Source organism: Dreissena polymorpha, chromosome 15, assembly GCF_020536995.1.
Source record: "Dreissena polymorpha isolate Duluth1 chromosome 15, UMN_Dpol_1.0, whole genome shotgun sequence".
Lineage (NCBI taxonomy): Eukaryota > Metazoa > Mollusca > Bivalvia > Myida > Dreissenidae > Dreissena > Dreissena polymorpha.
The window spans coordinates 11,078,706-11,101,819 of NC_068369.1; the positions used below are offsets into that span (position 1 = coordinate 11,078,706).

Genomic DNA, 23,114 nt, shown 5'->3' on the forward strand with positions numbered 1-23,114 from the left:
CCGTCCGTCCGTCCTGCCCACTATCGCCTCCTACACTATAAGCAATAGAACCTTGAAACTTACACACATGGTTGCTATGAGCATAAATGAGACCCTGCACTATTTGGAATTTTGCTCTGACCCCTGGGTCAAAAGTTATGGGGGTTGGGGTGGGGCCGGGTCAGAGATTTTTACTCATTTTTTTAGGTTATTTTACTATAATTTCTTCATTTGTACACCGATTCACTTCAAATTGATACTGAACCTCTCTTATGACAATACAGTCAATCTCAACTATGCATGGCCCCATTACCAACCCTGGGGCGCCCCGCCCACATAGGCCACGCCCACCCAAAATTGCCTTTTTACTATAATTTCTTCATTCCTACATCGATTCACTTTAAATTGATACTGAACCTCTCTTATGACAATACGGGAAATCTCAGCTATGCATGGTCCCATTACCAACCCTGGGGCACCCCGCCCACATAGACCACACCCACCCAAAATTGCCTTTTAGTATAATTTCTTCATTTCTACACCGATTTACTTCAAATTGATACTGAACTTCTCTTATGACAAAACGGTCAATCTCAACTGTGCATGGCACAATTACCAACCCTGGGGCGCCCCACCCACATAGACCACACCCACCCCAAATTGCCGTTTACTATAACTTCTTCATTTCTACACCAATTCACTTCTAATTGATACTGAACTTCTCTTATGACAATACGGTCAATCTCAACTATGCATGGCCCTATTACCTACCCTGGGGCGCCCCTGGGTCAAACATGCGGCGTGGGGATACGCGTCGGCCTCTGCCGCGCCATTTCTAGTTATTTATGTGATTGAAGACAATTTGTTCCAAAAGGAACTTTACTGTGTTAACGTGTTTGGAACATCTGTGTTGATACAAACAAATGTTTCTTAATGTGGTTCAGCTGTTTAATTAATTGCTTATATTTTTTTTCATTTATTTATTTATATAATCAAATACATTGTTTTAATCAATTGTAAGCCGTTTTCTTCATAGAAAAATAAGTGAAAATAATTCACTTTTCATGTAATTTTGGTTGCCATTCATATGTCAGGGGTGACAATGTTTTGTTGTTGGTTGTAACCAATTAACATAAACGAGAATTCAAACTTTTTAACGGTTAAATCTGTTAGGCAATAGCCAATTTTTTATTTATAATTTATTAAACACTCATGAATCATGACCAATTTCATTTCAGGCATGTTAGTATAGAAGAACCAGGAATTGCACTGGTGGGCATGAAAAGGACAACTTACAATGCAGTGAATAAAAAGGGAGGTAAACATAAAATCACATTTTTATGTAAAATTTGAATAACACATCAATCTTAGGATCTTATGTATTGGTAATTGCATATCTGATGTTTCCAATTTTAGCTCAACTGTCATAGCATTCTCAGGGAAAGATATTTCGATGCTTTTTATTCGTTGTGTTGTTTCCCTCATGCCTTATTTTTTATTTTTTAAAAATCTCCCTAACCAGTCGCATGTTTTTCATTAGCATAATACATACTTGATTGACCCTTTTTAAAAGTTGCTCAGATAAATCTGATCAGCTAAATAAATAAAGTCTCTGACAATAATATTCAAATATTTAGTTTGTAACATTGAACAATAGCAGTTAATAAAGTTTGTTCAAAATTGCTCCATTGGTCTTAACGGTCCATGCCACAGAGATTGCAATATAATGCCAATTTGAGTGGAAGACATTAAGCATTTCACTTGTTAGGTACATCCCAAAGCATGTGTTTTCAACTCATTTTTAACAACTGGGTGGATCTCACTCAAACTTCCACAGGTCGCCATGGTGTAATGGATATGATGTCCGCCTAGCGACCGGGAGGTCACGGGTTCAATCCCCACCGTGGGAGCGTTCTTTAGATTTCCCCCGAAGACACCAAGTACTGGTTCTAGGCCCAGGAAACGGACTCGAGAGCGTTTATATAAGTGTAAGGCTTTCGATGCAATCGAGCTAAAATAAATAGGTTTAAACTACACTAAACTTCCACAGCTGAATTACCTTAAGGTGTAGATGATTTTGTGAAGAACAATGGCTCTTAAATTGTCTGTTTTTCCACCATTTAGTTTCCATCTCCGCCTTAACTACTTGGTATATATTGCTCATATTTTCACAGTTCAATAATATTGATATATGAATGTTCCAAACAGAGGAATTGCGGTTGTGACATGGTTTGCAGAATAATAGCCACCTGTTTGATTGTAATTTATTAACCAGGTTTTCCGAAGGAAATAAACTGGTTATTAGTCCCCTACCGGTTTCACCGGAGGGGACTTATGGTTTGCGCTCTGTGTGTCTGTCAGTCCGTCAGTCTGTGAGTCTGTCACACTTTTCTGGATCCTGCGATAACTTTTTAAGTTCTTAATATTTTTTCATGAAACTTGACATAAATAGATGGCAATATTGACATTATGCACGTCATTTCATTGTGTTCCTAAGTCAAAAATTATGGTTGCTATGGCAACAAATAGACTAGAAATACTGCTGGAAATGGTCGTTTTCTAGATCCTGCGATAACTTTAAAAGTTCTTCATATTTTTTCATCAAACTTGAAACATGGATAGATGGCAATATGGACATTATGCACGTCATTTCATTTTGTTCCTACGTCAAAAATTCTGGTTGCTATGGAAACAAATATACTAGAAATACTGCTGGAAATGGTGGTTTTCTGGATCCTGCGATAACTTTAAAAGTTCTTCACATTTTTTCATGAAACTTGAAACATAGATAGATGGCAATATGGATATTATGCAAGTCATTTTATTTTGTTCCTACGTCAAAAAATTCTGGTTGCTATGGCAACAAATAGACTAGAAATACTGCTGAAAATGGTGGTTTTCTGGATCCTGCGATTACTTTAAAAGTTCTTCATATTTTTAGCTCACCTGTCATGAAGTGTGTGTGACCGTGTGATGTCCGGCGTCCGTTGTGCGTGCGTGCGTGCGTGTGTGTGTGTCCGTCAACAATTTGTTTGTGTAGACTATAGAGGTTACAGTTTTCATCCAATCTTTATGAAATTTGGTCAGAATGTTCATCTTCATAAAATCTGGGTTGGGATTGTATTAGGGTCATCAGGGGTCGAAAAACTAGGTCACTAGGTCAAATAATAGAAAAACGTTGTGTAGACAATAGAGGTCACAGTTTTCGTCCAATTTTAATGGAATTTGGTCAGAATATTTATCTTGATGAAATCTGGTTTGGGATTGTATTTGGGTCATCTGGGGTCGAAAACTAGGTCATTAGGTCAAATAATAGAAAAACGTTGTGTAGACAATAGAGGTCATAGTTAACGGCCACCGGAAAAACTTTGCGAAACCGAAATTTCGCAAACTTAAGTACCCTTTTTCTTAAAGATTTGCTACTTTGAGACATAGTATGCGATAAAAGTCTTATCGTTGATTAATAATTGGTTATTTTCACTCAAAAAACGCGTTTTCTTCACTATGAAATTTATAAGCAAAGTTGGGGTTCCCATGGGATTTTTGCATTTTCCCATGGGATTTTTGATTTTCCCATGGGATTTTTTCTCCCATGGGTTTTTTTTTCTCCCATAATTTGCAAATGGGAGAAAAATCCCATGGGATTTTGAACATTTTAAAAAACGTGTTTTATTTGCGTTTGCAAGTATTTTAACGTTATTTAAGGACTGTATATTGGTTTTATGCCAATTATATATAAAAATATTTAGTAATAAAAAAATCCCATTTTAAAATGGGAGAAAAAAATCCCATGGGATTTTTTTCTTATTTTGGGAGATTTATTCATGAAACTTTCAGAAACATCATATTTTATGATATGATGAACAACTACGATATTTTAATGCGTTTAGTCGTGTTTAAAAAAAAAAAAAAATCCCATGGGATTTTTAAATCCCATGGGATTTTTAAATCCCATGGGATTTTAAATCCCATGGGATTTTTTCCCCCATGGGATTTTTTTCCAATGGGATTTTTCAGTTTCGTAAGCCGAATAAGTTTCTTAATGCGAAAAACAACAATAAAGGAAATAATAATTATAATTTTGAATAATAAATTGAATAATATAAATAACATGAATATTTTTAAAATGAGTTACAATTAAAGGTTTATGCTAGTAGAACTTATCATTTCTTGTTCGAGCAGATGGTTGAGTCCAATTGGTGAGTATGCCAGCTTAGAACCAGTATAAATGCATCGCAGACAGACAACGCTGTCATACTGTACACACCGCTGAGTAACAATCTTTATTGCATTTCATTTTGCAACAGAAAATGAACTCCGTAGTATAATTGATCTTATATATGCCCTCTGCTTTTGAAAGCGTGCAACACATTAACATAACAATAAATCCATGCCAAAAACTATGTGCAAATTCCATTCAAAGCTATATACACATTATAAAGGTCAGATGACCCGCGTCATGCGAAAATGGGTCTTATGTCATATGCGGCCGAAGTTGGTCCATCCTAGCTTGTCCAACCGCGCAGTCTGGTCAGGTACTACGCTGACTGATATATAAAGTCAAGCCATGATTCGTGGTCTCATATCCAAACTCGGTAGCTCCTGTGCGAAACTTTCACCGGAAACGACGGCACCGAGACGGGCGCTCGAACTTTGCGGATGCGCGTTATATGTTATATATAATAGCGCGATGTGTTTTTTCTTGCCTCAAATTAGTAAGCCCAATCAGCGTTTTATTGTGTTCTTTGCTTCTACTATTAACAAGAACTTCAACTGATACGAACATGAATTTTATTTTAATATGTTTATTTAATGCTCGGAAAACTCATTGTATATTTAGACTACTACTTATAAAACAAAGTCGGGTTTTCAACATCTGTTTTCGGCAAAAAAATTGTTATTCCAAACCAGATTTTACGCACTTTACTGTACAAAATACCGTTAGGGCCACCGTGGTTACTCATTAAAATCCAGAGGGCGAGAATGCGAGAACGCGAAAGTACGATGACGACAGTGCGACAATACGATGGCGACAATGCGTTCGTACGATTGCGAAAACGCGCTAGTACGATGACGACAATGCGACAGTGCGACAATACAATGGCGGCAGTGCGATAGTACGGGGGCGACAATGCGATAGTCATATCGTACTGTCGCCGTGGTATCATCGCAATGTCGCCATCGTTCTATCGCATTGTCGCCATCGTATTGTCGCACTGTCGCCATCGCATTTTCGAATTGCCGCCATCATACTATCGCGTTATCGCATTGGCACCATCGTACTATCGCACTGTCGGCTATCGCCATCGTATTGTCGCACTGTCGTCATCGTATTTTCGCACTGTCGTCATCGTATTATCGCACTATCGAACTGTAGTATTGTCGCCATCGTACTATCTCACTGTCGCCATCGTATTGTCGCACTGTCGTCATCGCACTGTCTGATTGTCGTCATCGTATTATCGCGTTCTCGCATTGTCGCCATCGTACTATCGCATTGTCGCCATCGTATTGTCACCCTGTCATCATCGTATTGTCACATTGTCGCCATCGTACTATCGCGTTCTCGCGTTCTCGCCCTCTGGATTTTAATGTGTAACCACGATGGCACTAACGGTATTCCGTAATACTGCTAAAGCACAGTATGATTAGGTCACTCCCAATGCTCAAATCTCTATGTCTATTTTAGTAACAACACATGTCTATGGAAGGATATTTAGGTAAAAGTTACATCATTCGTGGTGAATATTTACATTATGACTGATGCTTATTCTAATTTGCTTTATGACAATTCCAACATGCTTGTTGTCTATTCGTTTATACTTGATGATTGCTGCAACATTACATCATTCATGAATAATATTTACATTATGCGTGATGTTTATTCTAACATGCTTCATGACAGTTCCAACATGCTTGTTCTCTATCGGTTATACTTGATGATTGTTTCAACATGCTTGGTGACTATCCAATGTTTGTGTGTTCATTATTCCTGAAACCAGTCATAATCGGTTTTGCCACTAAGCGTCATTAACAACGGCAGTTAGCAACAGGCAGTAAGCAGAATGCAAGTTACTAAATTATGACATCAGGTGGCGCGCGTTTATTTTCCGTATGTTGAATAAATTACTTTTCGGAAAAAAAGCGAAAACATCCGAATCATTTTGACTAGTAAACTGAATAAGCTGAATTAGTTCCCTTCGTTATATAATCTCCATTAAACTAAATACGTTCATTATTGCCATGAAGACCAGTACGTTTACACAATGAATTGACTGCCGTGAATGTTTTTGATATTTGTAAGATGCAATTGGCACTCAAGAAATTATACATGTATTTTATTCAGAACATAACGGGGCTGATGTGTTGGAATTGTGGCTCTTCCCTAGTCCAAATAATTACAGTAGACGTAATCTACCGATGTGCATTGCATATCGACCTCATATTTATAAAGTAGCCCAAACCCCCATTGCCACAGACCTGTGCGTGAAACTTTCAGATTTCTCTAGTCTATTTACCATGCTATAATTACAATTTCTATAAACACATATTTATCATGTTATGACTATATAATGTCTGTGGTATACAGAGAAACCTGAAAGTTACAAGTACTCGTGTCTAGTACTGTACAACTATTGTACTCCTCGTTGAGAAAACAACTACTTCATCTACATGTATTAAAATATCATAAAACATAATTTTCAATCAAGTTGGAAAAAATCAATAAATAAATGTCATATAAACAGGTTTGTCATGAACGTTGACGTCGCTCTTGGTTACCAGAAAAATTCCCACGCACGGATTTCAACCGTCATTGTTTACAATCAATTAAGTGCATAAGTACTTGAATTTGTATTGTGTTTTTTAAAAGTGTCCAGCTACAGGTGGTTAGCGTGTGGCTATAATACTAGTTAGTGAAAACATATTTTGGAATGATAAGTAATCATATTATAACGAAAAATCAACTTTTCTTAAAAAAATAAGTTAAATATATATTCAACATGGTATCCAACTCGAAATCATCCGAAAACGGGATGCATCGTTTTAAACAGCCATTACTTCATCAATTTTGCGATTTTCACGATCTTGGTCTTATTCAACGCAGAAATAAATTTCCTTTCTGGAAATGTATATGTCATTGCAATATTTTTACAAATACTGGGTCAACTTTTAAAAAATAACACGATACACAACTCGCGTGACCCAGCTGTGATCGATCAGACAGTATTCATGACTGAAATCTTCACGGGGAAATGGGCATTTTCCCTGCAAAGTTCACGAACCTCGATACCATTATTCAATAAAACGTATGAAAAAAACATTCTTACCGTGCTTGCCGTAGAATTATGCATCAAAACTAACTGTCCAGCGCATTTTCAAACCTTTGTTTACATACATTTCAACGAACTGACATTTTAAACACAAGAGTGATTTCATTGCTCCAATGCGGAGTTGTGTCTTTACAACTGGAGATTTCATTCATAAATACGGTCTGATCGATAACAACTGGGTCAAGCGAATTATGTATAGCTTTATTTCTTAAAATTTGACCCAGCATGTGTAGAAATATAACAATATATATACATTTCCTAAAAGGAAATTCATTTCTGCGTTGAATAAGACCGGGTCATGAAAATCGCTGCAAAATTAATTTAGTAATGGCTGCTCAAAACGATGCACCCCGTTTTCGGATGATTTCGAGTTGGATACCTTGTTATATATAAAACGGTAGTGATTTTTTTTTATATAGAAAATTTGATTTTTCGTTTTAATATGATTATTTATCATTCAAAAAGATGTTTTCACTAATTATTATCATAGCCACACGCTAACCACCTGTGTGTCCAGCACGTGTGCCGGGAGAACAGGGCTTAATGTATTTTTTGTTAAGCTCTATAATATTTATATCCAATCTGTATGAAAAAATGTCGGTGAACATTATTCCGGTGTTAATTTTTGAAAATATTGAGGCATTCGTTAATTATGGATCTAAAACGGAACATTAATCCGCAAAAAAAACACCGGGCATATTGCATATTAGATCGGACACATGAAATTATTTCGAAAGAAAGCAATTAGAGTTTTAAATTCTACATGAGTAAGTCTCGCTGTGCACGATTACGCTCTTACTGCTCGTATATATTTGACTCTTGGCAAATACCTAGTGTTTTATTTTGCTTAATCTAAATTGTGTCATGCATCTATATGTACTTAAAGCAGCATGACCAACAGCTCTTTCATATGTGAAAGAGATTGACACGAAATACCTACCCATCTATAATAAAGTTTATATGTGCACTTCAATATTATAGTTTTAAAGCATTTTATGTGGTGCAATATAAAAGTACTCTAGTAAATTTGAAATTATGTAATCGATTTCCTCTCAACATACATGCAAAGTTCCAGATAACTTTTTCAGCAAAATCTTGGTTTACACTCTATAATAATCCAGCCTTAAAGTCTATTATTAATTATTTTTTTTTCAGGTAAATATAATTTTTGGCACATCCGCATTTAGGTTTATAGTCTAAGAAGAGCTAATGACAATTGCCGGGTTACAGCAGACTTTTTGCGATAAAAGGACCAGATAATGGAAAACGTTCGGCTTTTCGACTGTTGTAAAGATGGTCTGTTATTCATAATAACGTTAAAGTGCTGTTGATTTCATAATTGTAATGAGGGCCTAGACGAGTGGGAACTCATTGATAAAATGTTTACATTATATGCATTGATATTGAGTTTTACGCATGATCACACATTTTGAATTCTTATTTTATTTTTCCAATGTGTAACCGTACGCACAGAATTTAAGTCTACTTTTTTACTAAATTTAATTCAATTTTTTACGACTTTAAGCGTCTTATCTGGAGCTCTGCATACATGCATTAGTAGCATATATTGAAATATATCCATAGACTTTCTTTGGTTATTGAAGGTAAATTACTGTACAAAAATTATGGTTAGTCATTAACCAAAAAAAAGTTAAGTCTACAAACACGCGGTTAATTTCGGTTCAGTAGCAAATATCTTACAAAGGTGCGCAACTTCTCCTATAACATAAAATTTCCGTTATACGCCGTAAATTTCCGTGGTCCTCCGTAGCATTTCGGAATGACTGTCAATTGACATCATTGTATCATGCATGATAGTATGTTGCTTTGTGCTTGGGTGAAACTCACATCTTACCATCGCGTTAATTTATTAAACGCATTAATATTTGATTTCATTATGCACTGCGCCTATTGCACAAGTCTCTCTGCACAAACCAACATACACATATGCAGCATGCAATTAACGAACAAGAATGTTGCATCTGTACACATGCATGATACCATTAAGCAGAATGTAAATAGACATTGGACATCAGGCAAGATGTAAGTGTCCATCAAGCATGAAAAGGTGTCTACATACTAATTGAAAGTACCATCAAGAATCATGACACAGTCACAAAGAAGGATGTAATTTTTACCTAAATACCCTTCCATATTTGACGGCACTGTGTGTTTGCTTAATTTCACTGAAGAACGTCTACTGGTAAATCTTACAAAAAAAGTGATAAATAAGACTGAGTAGCAATTTTTTTGGCGTTGCTGTTTAACGTCAAATTTGGCCTTTCAACGAACTTCTTAAAAGCCCATTGAATTTTAATGAAGAAGTTTCCCGCTTGTAGGTCCGAATGAATTAAATCAAATTTTGCAATTAGGCAATTTGATAGAAATCCCCATAAAACATTGCACATAGCTTTCTGAAATAAACAGGCCACATTGAACGCATTCACGATATCCAACAGCTCTCTTTGCAAAGACCTATCTAGTGTTTCTTGGCCGTGTAAGATCTATAATTAGAACATCGTCACCTAAACATCTACTAATAGAAGAGCATATTTTGGAGGAAACAAATTCAATAAGAGTATAAAACGTCCACGATCAATAATGTGTAGTTTGTTAAAGATATCACGGCAGTAAAAACATAGCACTTTAAAGAGACCACAATCTGGTACATTTGGTCAATTTTTGCGTCCGTGGCGGACAATACATTTTTAAAAAGAAAGCGTACAAAAAAGCAAACACAAAGTTCTTCGTAAGCTTGTTTTAATCTTAAAAACACATAATCGACAGTCATTCCAGTCAAATACAATACTAACAGTCAGCACTCTAGAGATCAAAATTGCGGATATAAATATTTAATTCAGGGATATCAAGTGTATCAAGTTCGAATTCCGGAAAAAATAGACGGTAGTCTGGGGCATTAGGTCCCTTACAGGGATAAAAGGTAAATCCCCGCCCGAGCCGTAGCTAACTGATTTATTGTAGTCTTTCTAGTTGCAATTTCTGGTGAGTACAATGCGGAATATTACGGATATTTGCAACATGTCGAAGATTTTCGGAAAGTAGCGAAGAGGTTTTCGTCAGTTAATATTCATGTCCGTGCCGGCCGCTAACTTATCAGAATCAATAAAAAAGAACCAGGAAAAATCGGTACCGATCGCAAATTTCCGGAATTCCGATAAAGCTTCAACATAATTTGTTCTCAAATGATCGCGTACTCGAACGAATCTGTCCCTACGCCTCCAACTCCCTTTAAATCTCATCGGACGTACATTGATCTCAAAATCTATCCTTGACGACTCAAATCATATTTCCTGAATAGTTTGGCCTATTGACGTCCCTGTAATTATAACAATGGTCTTTTGGATAAACACCGCTAAGTTGTTGCAATATAATAACCGTTTAAAATAGTTACCGGTTTTCATTTAATAAAATGATTAAGTCATATTCGAGATTTCAGCGATTGCCAATATTTTGCTTTTGTTTCTCATAAGCATATGGTGCTTGGTATCTGCTATTGACTCCTATGTAGATTGCAAATATTACATAACCCTTACAGCGGCCGAGCGCAGATATCTGCATTTGGCCGCTAAAAAGAAAAATCTTTGCGCATTAATTTAATTCAAATCTCATTATCATAATCAAAATCATCATCATCGTCGTCGTCGTCACTACTACCACCACCACCATCATCATCATCATCATCATCATCTTCTTCTTCTTCTTCTTCTTCTTCCTCCTCCTCCTCCTCAACATCATTAACAACAACAGCAACACCAACTTAACATCATCATCAAACAACAATAAACATCGGTAGCATACAATGTGCTTCATCAACCATACATAATTATATGCGTTAAAACACCATAATAGAACAGCATGAATGAAGCTGTCTATTACTCTTTTATATTTCCTATACCAATATTTTTTTTTCGTTAATTGAAGGACTAGTTGAAATCTTCTATAAAAGCCCTCCCACCCCCCCCCCCCAAAAAAAAAAATAAAAAAAAATAAAAAATAATAATAATAACCCTAGCAAGCAACAATAAACATAGGTTAGTTAGTATACACTGTGCTTTAGCAACCATGCATAATGAATGTTTATGACTTCGGACCGTTGTGATCAAATTTAAAAAAGCAAGATGGTATGTATGCGGCACACAACACATAGATAATTATAGTTTTATACCTTAAACGTAGTTCATCAAAATAAAGATAAGTTATTATCTATGTAATACTTAAATTAGGTTTATAATGTATGCATATTTGTCTAAAACTTGTGAAATGTGATTCGTAAGCCGACGACAACATTATCATTCGGACCCTTCTCCCCACCTAACAATCGAGATTAAACACCTGTGGAGATCCCGATCTTATCAATGAATAAACCGGTTCAATGATGTCAAGTCAAATAAAACATACTATTACTATCCAAATAAATATCTATCAAAAAATGTAAATTGATATACCTACTTAACTAAAACTAAACTTAAACGATTAGCAAGAAAAATATATAAAGAAGAAGCAGGCAAAGTAGACAAATTAATTGTAACATATGTTTTCTCAGTCTCCCACTGTTGAACAATATAAATAGTATTTATCGCCACCCCAAAAGGGATCTTTATCACACGTTTGGCTCAACTAATATATAATTGTGACAGGACAAACTGTCAACAAATACCTTGTTAATGTTTTATACATAACTCCAATCAAAGGTCAACTTCCAAGGAAACTGCGGCATGTTAAAACTGTTGATTATGACAAAATGTTGTTTAGTACAAATCAGTACAATAGCGTCTGTTATGTGGCCTATACTAATCCAGTTAAATAAAACTTTAATCGCAGAAAAGTTTAGATTCTTTACACCTTTAAAGGGGCCTTTTCACAGATTTTGGCATTTTTTTTAACTTATTCATTAAATGCTTTATATTGATAAATGTAAACATTGGATCATAAAAGCTCCAGTAAAAAATCTAAGAAAAAAAAAAAAAAAGGAAATGTACATTGCCCGGAGCAGGGTTCGAACCAGTGACCCCTGGAGTCCTGGCAGAGTCCTGTAGTATAAACGCTTATGCCTACTGAGCTATTCCGCCGAGTACACATTCTCGACGTATTTTATACCTTATATAAGCAATCTTCGTAGTTTCACAAAATTTAACGACAAAAACAGAACTCTCCAAATTATTCAATCGTTTCGCGTTGCAACGCTTTATAATTTTTAGGTTTTAAAATCGTCAAAAGATGCATATAATGGCTATATTAGAGCATGGTAAATGTCCAGTATTACTGTTTCCTCACAAATATCATAACTAAAACGAAAACTTACGAATCTGAAACAACTTTTTTCAATTTTGTCAATTTACCAACGCGTGAAAAGATCCCTTTAAGAAAATATATATAACAGTTCTTTCCTGTTTTAACAAAATGATACATTTAAAAATAAATTATGAAGCATCGCTAGCAATATTAGAAAGAGAAGTAGAAGGAGAATATTATCAATAGTAGCAGTAGCAGCAGCAGCAGCAGTAGCAGCAGCAGCAGTAGCAGTAGCAGAATCAGTAGCAGTAGCAGTAGCAGTAGCAGTAGCAGTAGCAGTAGCAGTAGCACTAGCAGTAGAAGTAGCAGTATCAGTAGCCGTATCAGTAGCAGTAACAGTAGCAGCAGCAACAGCAGCAGGAGCAGCAGCAGCAGCAGTAGCAGTAGCACTATCAGAAGCAACAGCAGCAGCGGCAGTGGCAGCGGCAGTGGCAGTGGCAGTAGCAGTGGCAGTAGCAGTGGCAGTAGCAGTGGCAGTAGCAGTAGCACTATCAGTAGCAGCAGCAGCAGCAGCAGCACTGGCAGCGGCAGTGGCAGCGGCAGTGGCAGTGGCCGCGGCAGTGGCAGCGGCAGTGGCAGCGGCAGTGGCAGTGGCAGCGGCAGCGGCAGCAGTAGTAGCAGTAGCAGTAAGAGTAGCCGAAGCAGTAGCAGTAGCGGCTTTTTGCTTTTTTGTTTTAGAAGTGTTTGTCGTATAAGAAGAACGCAAGGAAGACAAATTAATTGTAACATGTGTTATCTTAGTCTCCGTTGTAGTAGTATTTGTTGTATCTACACAGCCATTTTTCAGTCACCTGAGAGACATGTTTTTATAAGAGATTTAATTGTGGACCAATACATCGTGTATTAATATCAGTGTACCCACTGGGACACCACATGGGGCGAGGATTAACAGATAAACTAGGCCTTCAATTAATTATGCGCCTAGAGGCAAACAATACTATAACTTACTGATAATTTTAGGATTGGGATGTGTTTGTATCTTATTTGAAATTAGCTAGCTTAATTCAAAAACTAATTATAGCCTCAATATTATCACAAGAACATCATCACATATTCATTGTGCAATATATAATCATATCACCATCACAATATGCCAGAGCGTTAGTATTTATTGTGCATACATATCCTACAGCAACATTTACAAAACTTATTACAAACCAACCGCTCAAGCTTTAATTAAGATTGATTTCAATTTATATTATGACATACATTAAAGATCTCTGTCAATTAATTAAAAAATAGCTTGATGCTTCGTACTCAGCGATTTAAATAAAAGAAACGTTGCGTACACAATAATTGGGGTTAATAAAAAAAGTCTGCAATTAAAATAATCAAATTTAAATAATACTAGATTTAGTTTCAAATTGTCGCTCAAAAAATGTATCAGTTATATCAGTTACTAGGGAATCGATTTGTTTAATCTCCGCAATCCAATAATAATTATGGTGTTTGTATGACAAATTAATAGCTATTCGTCATTGAATGTATGATACTCATAAAAATATTGAAACAATAACCACAACAACAACAACATATGTGATTATGTATATATCTTCTTCAGATACTCTGTGTCATACTTTCAAAATTATCCTCATAAGATTCATAATAATAAAATAAACACTATTGCAATCTTAGTAAAAACCAACTTAGCCGTTATGCTAATGATTTTATGTTCAGTATGCGTGTACATTTCAATATTATATAACAACAAGTGTTCACAAATACCTATGTTTAATAAATATTAAAAACATGAGAACCAATGAAGGTATTTCATTTTAATAGACTAGTTTTACCGTGTGTGTACATTCATATAAAATCTTTTGAAAATCACACTTGAGATAATGTCTTTAGGTTTTGCTATTTCTAATCGATTTAAACACCATAAAACCACCGTATTTTCTCTTACATTCTAAATTTTCTTACATTTCCTTTTTAAGCCAAAATATTTCATGTTTTCATGATTCTAAATTTTCGGACATACGGATTTTCGTACAGTCAGTTAAACAGCGCTATTTTATCAGATTTTGACCCTGTTTTTGCTTATCTGATGACCCTTCGGTCATGCATTTTTACAACCGGATTAAAGTAATAAAACAGAATCATGCCTAAGGGCAATCGACCATTACATTTGCGTACTTGGGTAAATTACCTTGTAAACCTCTAATAAGCAATGGTTCCTTCCAACAGCGTTTGAAATGATATCGTATTAAGAAAGCCAAACGTTTATTGTTTTTACTTTTTATATATTATTTCAGTTGATTGCAAAGCTGTTAAGTTGCATTTTTAAAGTAAAGAACGAAGGGAACAACACAATAAAATTATGTACACTGATGTATTATTTCTACTTCAATTAAATAATTGACAAACAAACATAACACACTTGTCTCTAAATATTTTTCGTATTTAAATTTTCCAACACGAAAAACAATATCTTAAGTGAACGGAAACTTATAATTATTACGGCATATAGTAAAAGCAGAGTTGTCTGAACCATAAGTAAAATAAAAAATAAAAAATGACACAGCTTATTTTTCCCTCAAGTGTTAATGATAATATGGATAAACAATTAAAAATACATAAAGTCAATTGTGTTGATTACTCGTTATTGAAATATTGCAATGCCAATTATAAGACATCTGATTAAAAACAAAATGTATGGTGGAATACCTAATCTGGAAATACAATCTAATGATACTATTAATGCAACAACAACAATCACATCTTTTCAAGCGCAATCAGAAAACTGCTACAGCTTTGTATTAACAAACATAAATATGTTTGTGCTTATAGATTTAGATAAACTTCAAATCTTTAAGCGTGCTATGAATTGAATATAATTTATATTTAAAAGTTTTGCTACTCTGTTGATAACTAGCAACAGCAAAAAGGAAGATACCATTTTTTATCATCTAATTTTATTTATATTTCATTGTTTATTTGTTTATGATCACAAGGATTGTTTGGATAACAGAGTGTGTCTAGATATACCGGTACCCTTAAAAATATTTTTATGAATTGCAATTAAGCGTAGAAATTAAACAGGCCCTAATACAGACACCATTTTTATCGGAATGCGATTATAGTTTCAATAGCAACTCGTAACGCTTTTTGGATTGAATGTGTGATGACTACTTTTAGCGACAAATTGACTTGGTCAAATACTGCATCTTAAACGGATAAATAAAATTGAAACCATTTATTTTCAATATTATCAACATTATTATTTAGTTATTAATACATTAAGCAGCAAACTCTATTAGTCAAAAAGATTTGATATAACATCCGAATTCACTGCAAAAATGAGCTGAGCGATAAGTTTTACGGTTGTTGAAATTGTTCATGATGAGAATGACGATGACGACGATGATGACGATGACGACGACGAGGAGGAGAAAAACGACGATAACAATGACGATGATGATGATGATGACACTGATGATGATGATCACGACGATGACGACCATAACGATGTTGTTGGTGATAGTGACGATAATGCTGCTGCTGTTGCTGATGACGATGCTGCTGCTGATGATGCGGTGGAGGCCTAGGAGCAGGACGAGGACGAGGGCGACGACGACGACGACGACGACGACGACGACGACGACGACGACGACAACGACGACGATGATGATGATGATGATGATGATGATGATGATGATGATGATGATGACGATGATGATGACGATGATGATGATGATGATGATGATGATGATGATGATGATGATGATGATGATGATGATGATGATGATGATGATGATGATGATGATGATGATGATGATGATGATGATGATGATGATGATGATGATGATGATGATGATGATGATAATGATGATGATGATAATGATGAGATGATGATTATGTTGATGATGATGATCATGATAACGTTGATAACGATGATGTTGATGAAAATAACGATACTGTAAGTAGTAAATTAACTCATTAATTGTTATTATAATACACAAGCACATGCTAATGGATCTGTATCCGCAAGGCGGTCAAATGGAAACTCACTTGGTATAAATATGAAAAATTGAATCAAAATATCATAATGCGGAGTGTTAAAATGTGTTCAAATCTAGCGAAATTGTTGCAGTACTTTTCTACCGAAACCAATGCTTAGCCCAGTTATTTTAAAAATAATTTCAAAATACCACGATACACGTCAATTGGCTAACAAATACATTTGTAAGTTTAACCTCACTCAAAAACAGTATTTATTGAAGACAGGGCGTCAACAATGTCCGAGTTTCTTCAACGTAGCTTAAGTACCTAAAGTACCTTTCCGTTTAATTTATCGCAGGATCCTGGGTCCGCACCCACAGTCTTTTAAAGTGTCTGCATTAAAAAAGATAATAATTGTTGTTTGTAATAATCTTTGACAGCTCATAAAAACATGTACATCCTCAATTCGTAGAGTTTCAGTATGATTTCATTTATTTAAAAAATAAAGACGGTTAACATATTTTATACACACATATATTAGTAGCTATACGCCATATAACATAGGACATAATGTATATTATAAATCAAAGCGCTGAAGGCACTTTAGTTGTTCGCCGTTGTCGTCCTTGATTAGCTTGTTCGCATTGCATATGATTATCATTGTGCACAGGCTAATCTTATTTGACGTGCATTAAGCCTCGTTTTCCATGAAAGCAGCCAATATGTGCATATTTTAATGATAAACACTAGACTGGCCAATGGCGTTTACAAGCTGGTATATACATTCACTGCTAGAGCAGAATCATTTGTCGTCTGCTGCAGACAGGCAGTGGTAATCGTTCCTAGCAGAGTGAGTTGTGGTTCTTGCCGTACTTAAGTCTTCTAAGCACCTACTGATTTGCATTTATTACCCATTCTCTTGAAACGCCGACTAATAAAGTGCGATAAACCGCCTTTAAGCACTTGGCACATTAACAAATAAGAACATTCCACACCTAACCGAGAACCGACGTCTTAAATCGCGAAACTATTACCAGAAATTGAATACCGCCAGAAACAACAATGTGCTCACTTCGATTAAATATAAATACACTATATTCATTGCGTCCTAAGCAATCAAACATATCAACCGAAAATACCAGCGAATACAGTATTATATATGACATCGATCTTATATATCGCCTCAGACATGCGAGAGCGCCACGATGAGTGAAGAGTGTGTGTATGAGAGTTTGTTTACAGGTCCTACTGGCCTCTTCACGAGATTTGTGTAGCCCGACCTGAATGATGAATGAAATGGATGTAGTAACAGTTATATGAACACGATATATCCGTACCAATATCCATGTGAGCATATACTAATAATAATTAATTTTTTAATCGCCATAAGCTTGAAAATAAACGTAAATAGATACAACAAAGACCAATTCGGAGACTTTAAAATTTTTAAATTACCTCCCCTGCAATAGAAAATATATATGGAGACTCGCATTCTATGGAATATCAAAATCTCAATATATCTTTCTCCGAAATTTTTTTCTGGTAAAAATCATCTTAAATTTAGCTGTATATTCGTATGTAATTAATTAAACAAGAGTTATAAAAAGGCATTGCAAAAATATCGCGTTTTACTTGAATAAGTTACCTCCCTTAAGCCTATCGGAATATCAAAAATACGTATATAAACAAAACGCGTTCCTTGCATAAGTGATATTAAAGCGCGTGCCCGTGCCACTCGTCCTCCAAATACTTACTAAATATAGTACAACGTATCTACAATCATTGCGACTAACTCATACCTCAGTAAATAAGTAACCAGGATAAATATACGTTTAGGTAATTAAGATATAAAACATACATATAACAAGAAATATCTTTAAAAAAGATATACGGCGTTGATTGTGGTTGCAGTTAATGATAGGTAAAGACTTCAATGAATGAGATCAAAGATAGCGAATGTCTTTTTCTGTGCAGTTCTTAGCTGCAGCAAACGCAGTACGGGATGATACGCGGAGTTTTCGCGGCTTATTTTACATTATTACATATTGCTGGTCATAAACGTATAGATACAAAACAGAAAACCAAAAGAAGAATGGAAGTGAAACATATGAGTCAACCGGCCACACGCGAAGTATCCGTACATATTTTAAATATTTATACGCGCGTTCTTCGAACAAACCTGTTTTAGTGGTTTGTCTGGCGTTGCTATTTGATTCGATTATTAACAGTATCTAGAATCATTGCGCTCATGCTTAATTCATTAGACAATATGATGGCATAATTCTTGTTAAATTAATTAAAAATAATATTTATCATGGTATTGTTGTAAAACACATTAAGAATCTGTTATTGACATACCATATGCTGGATATCTTCATTTAACATCTGTCTGGTCTAAAGAAAATTCCAGTTCACCTAGTTCACGCTATAGCGTCTTTATTATGTAACGATTATTTTCCTGGCCGCGAACTCAGATCAGCACATAGGGTAGAGACGCAGCGATGACCTGTATGTAAACTCTGACATTCACACACAGTGACCGCAAATTGACCCGATATACCTCGCGAGTTGAAATGCAATGCATTAAAGTGAGTCTTCGCTTACACTGCTCTCTATACTTTAACATGTTAACATGTTGACAGGAATATGGAAGTTAGTACTAAATATGAGAACATAGCCTTTAAATGCAAACGTTCTCGCGCTGAAAATCTTCTGAAAATAAAAGGTGGACGCAAAAACTGTATTGATGTCGAGATTGAGTGTAAAACTGTTCTATCTATTAAGCCTTTTCATTAGATATAAAATTGTTTCATGCTGAACACGCAGTTAAACAGTTTTCCAAAGACGCGGACATGTTTCCAATGTTCTGGTCGTATTCTCAAATCAGCCAATGCAGTCAATGAAGTGTATTCATCTGTACTTGGCCGCGGGAAGTTTTATTTGAATTCTATTGGACGCTAACAAAGGTCAGGCTAAGGTGAAAAGCTGGCGTATACAGCTAACGCCGAAAAATTTACATGTTCCCTGTCTGCCGAACCCGATCCATGGACTATAGCCACAAGAGGTTTCTATGTACCTATGTAGCCGGATTGCGCCCTCAGAGCGCCCAACACCGACACAGATCACGCTACTCTCCGGTCAAACACAATACTGCATAGGACTGCTGCCTTTGTCACCATATTATCAGAATCATTAACGTGCAAAATGGAAACTTTCAACTGTCCTTTCACTTCATACACAAGCCATTGCCGATCTTCAATGATCGCTTATTTCCGAGAGATGCATTTTATTTTTTTTCAAACTTCGAATTTTGATATATGTTTAACTTATTCATTTAGATTACATTATTTTCACTATAAATATTGACTTTGATCCAATTATCATCTGAAAAATACGATTTCGCGATTTCTTCAAAGATCGAGCGAGCCTTTTTACCTGTTTACTTATATATATCTAATTTAAGGTTACACAGATGTAAAGTTGTCGTGGCCGATTGGTAAGGCGATGAAATTGAAATCTTTTGGGATTTTCCCGCGCAGGTTCGATTCCTGCCGACATCGCATACTTTTTGCGACGCGTTTTATTTCTTTTCTAACGTAATTTGATTTAATATAGCACATAAGCTATGTTTATTGTTAAATATGTTGAAAATTGTATGCACATCCTTCAATTTTAAAATTAAAACAACGTTATGGCTAAATTGATTAATTTACTGCTGAAAATACGAATGATGCATGTTGCATTTTTATTTTTATTTCAAAAAGTAAACGGTAAATCTGTTTATTTTTTGGTATTTTTGCTGTATATAGTGTTTCTATAAAAACTTAATTTAAAATATAACTTAAATGATACTATTTTGAATTTTATGACACTTTGTTTTTAACCGACCCAATTTTTACTTGGCTGAAATCACTTACATTTCATGGCGCTATTCCATAGATTAAAATTTGTAAAAAATAAATGTCTGTAAAAGAATACTTATTTCATCTTGTTTTAACTTTAAACACCTTTACTGCATCTGTACACACCAACTGCATGCCCATATTTGGAAATTTGAATGAATTATGGAACTTTTATATACCCCAGGGGTGAAAATAAACTGGACAAAAGCCGAGCGTGAGGGTGGTTTTGAAAAAATCGGTTTATTTTTTTTAAGCATGGAAAGCTACCTACAAATTTGCATGTAGTTTAGTGAAATGATGCTGATTAGGAAAATAATTAATTAAATTATATTTGGATATGTGCCCATTAGAGGTGCGCAAGCTTAAAAAGTTAGAATTACCGAAATTCCCGTTCTTACACGTTGTAGCATGGATCGGGTATTGAACACGATACACGTGTGTATTAGCACCTTACTGTAGTCCCGGCGGGGTTATCAACTGCACCAATACACCGGTAAGCAACCAGGGGAATATCATATGAAAAAAGAACTATCATGCATGTTTGATTTGTTAAAGTGTGTCACAAAATTTCCCTAACTGCCGATGTCGGCTATAATTTCGGTATAAACATGCAAAGAAATTAACATATATATAATGTTAATGCCGATAGGTTATTGGACATTTTGTATGTCAAATGTTCATTATTTGTATTAAAATTAAGACGATTGTATTGAACACGATACACGTGTGTATTAGCACCCTACTGTAGTCCCGGCGGGGTTATCAACTGCACCAATACACCGGTAAGCAACCAGGGGAATATCATATGAAAAAAGAACTATCATGCATGTTTGATGTGTTAAAGTGTGTCACTAAATTTCCCTAACTGCCGATGTCGGCTATAATTTCGCTATAAACATGCACAGAAATTAACATATATATAATGTTATTGCCGGTATGTTATTGGACATTTTGTATGTCAAATGTTCATTATTTGTATTAATATTAAGACGATGCTTATTTGCCAGAAAGCGTTTATTTCAAATTCAAAACAAGCAATAATCATACATAATACCAAAATATAAAACTAACAAAATGACAACACTCTCGCTTAACGCAACGTTCAGAAGCACGCGCACTTAACAAAATTATTGCAACTAATGCAAGCTGTAATTAATATGTGACTACTTGCTATACAACCAGTATCATGCGAAAATTGATCTTATTTAATTGTGGTTCCCTCTTTGAGTTTATGTTGCCTGTCGACTTTTAGAATAATGTGTCAGTAAGAAATGTATTGCTTGCTCTACAACCAGCATCATGCGAAAATGGATCTTATTTAATTGTAAATCCCTCTTTGAACTTAAGTTGTCAGTCGACTTTTAGAATAATGTGTCAGTAATAAATGTTTTTCTTCAGTTTCACATGTTTTTTTAAGAAAATTTAGTGAAAGATGCAAATGTGTCTTATTTATTTTTTTCTGTGTCTTCAATGTATCTTATTTATATGTGACTGCGTGCTTATTTTTTTTCAAGATGCAAATGTGTCTTATTTTAATTATATTCATGTCTTAAATGTGGCTTATTTATATAAGATAAAATGATATACTGCCAGTGTCATGCAAAAAAGGATCTAATTTCTTAATATCCACATTCACGCTTTGTTCTTTATTAGCACCGTCTTTAATTAGGCTATCTATTTAAAGTACAGATTACTGTGAACTTAATAATTGTGCAACAGTGATGTTGATCCATTATCGTTGTTAATTTAAAATGTAGACAACAAGTTAGCAATTAATGAAATCAGTTATTTTGGAAGTAAATCTAATTTTCTGTACAGTACAGTAGCCAGGTGGATGTGTATTGAGCGGATAAGATAGGGATCACCACAACAAGTTTCTAATACACAGTATAGACCTCCCCTATTATTATTAATTACCTGATTGGAATAAATAAAGTGTTAAAGATCATTTCATGTGAAAAGCAGGATTTCTGACATAATTTCAATCGTTTTGCTTTTATACACAATTTCATGGAACAATGAATATATTGGCGCGATGGAACACAATTTATAAATCAAGCTGACAGTATAGTATCATTTTTTAATTAAGTGTAATTTAATTCGCATCTCTCCCTTAACTCGTTCAATGACACGTGAACTTATATCAATTATAAAACATCACGTGCATCATTAAAAAAAAAATTTAATTATGAAAACATATATGTTCTACATGGTTTTGTTTAGTTTTTTTTCTCAACCAGAGAGACATTATAAAACATTGTTATATATAAAGCGCTTTACTTTTCTACATTACATAAAGATATATCGATTTTTTTGTTAAGTGTACGTGCTTGACATATTTATAAGAAGGCAGTGTTTATTTTCCCCTTTTCATCATCGCACATTAGTGTAACATAAATTTTAACACAATATATGTAGGGAAACTCATATGATTCGCGTAATGTGAAAATGATTATTATGCTATAATTCGACCACGAAACTTGACGTGACTTAATACCGGACATTATGGAATGGAGCTACGCTTGCCGTATTTGACATAAGACCCATTTTCGCAAATTATCTTATCAATGCTTATATGAATTTGATTGCTATAATCTAATGCGTATTCGACACGGAATTATTGTCAAGGTTTTTCATTTTGTCAATA

At 35.0% G+C, this 23,114-nt stretch overlaps 1 long non-coding RNA gene across 3 annotated transcripts in view; it reads left to right on the top strand.

The window, feature by feature from the left end:
- The window catches only part of LOC127860391 (uncharacterized), a 122,501-nt gene that overhangs the window by 13,057 nt on the left and 86,330 nt on the right, over positions 1 to 23,114 (top strand). For all 3 annotated transcript variants that reach the window (XR_008039737.1, XR_008039735.1, XR_008039736.1), the window contains one exon: positions 1,218 to 1,297. This is a non-coding gene — a long non-coding RNA (uncharacterized LOC127860391). The remainder of the gene's footprint in view (positions 1 to 1,217; positions 1,298 to 23,114) is intronic.